The sequence below is a fragment of the Myotis davidii genome, unplaced genomic scaffold (genome assembly GCF_000327345.1).
Source record: "Myotis davidii unplaced genomic scaffold, ASM32734v1 scaffold2100, whole genome shotgun sequence".
In the NCBI taxonomy this organism is placed as follows: domain Eukaryota; kingdom Metazoa; phylum Chordata; class Mammalia; order Chiroptera; family Vespertilionidae; genus Myotis; species Myotis davidii.
This window is the reverse complement of record NW_006292458.1, coordinates 57851-58066: the sequence shown is the minus strand read 5'-3', so window position 1 is coordinate 58066 and position 216 is coordinate 57851. Positions and strand designations below refer to the sequence as shown.

Here is a 216-nt window from a genome sequence, read left to right as displayed (position 1 = left end):
CGGTCAAGGGCACATGCCCGGGTTGCAGGCTTTTAAAAAAGTTTCTTTTAGCCCAGCCGGGAGGGCCCAGGCTTGATCCCCAGCTCTGGTTGGGGTGAGTGTGGGAGGCAACCAATTGATGTCTCTCACATCAATGTTTTTCTGTCTCTCCTCCTCCCTTCCACTCTCAAAAATCAATGGAAAAAATACTCGGATAGGGAATAACAACAACAAAAA

General features: G+C 48.1%; 1 protein-coding gene across 1 annotated transcript in view; it reads left to right on the top strand.

The window, feature by feature from the left end:
- The window catches only part of TBC1D17 (TBC1 domain family member 17), a 14789-nt gene that overhangs the window by 12489 nt on the left and 2084 nt on the right, over window positions 1–216 (top strand). The window lies entirely within an intron of this gene.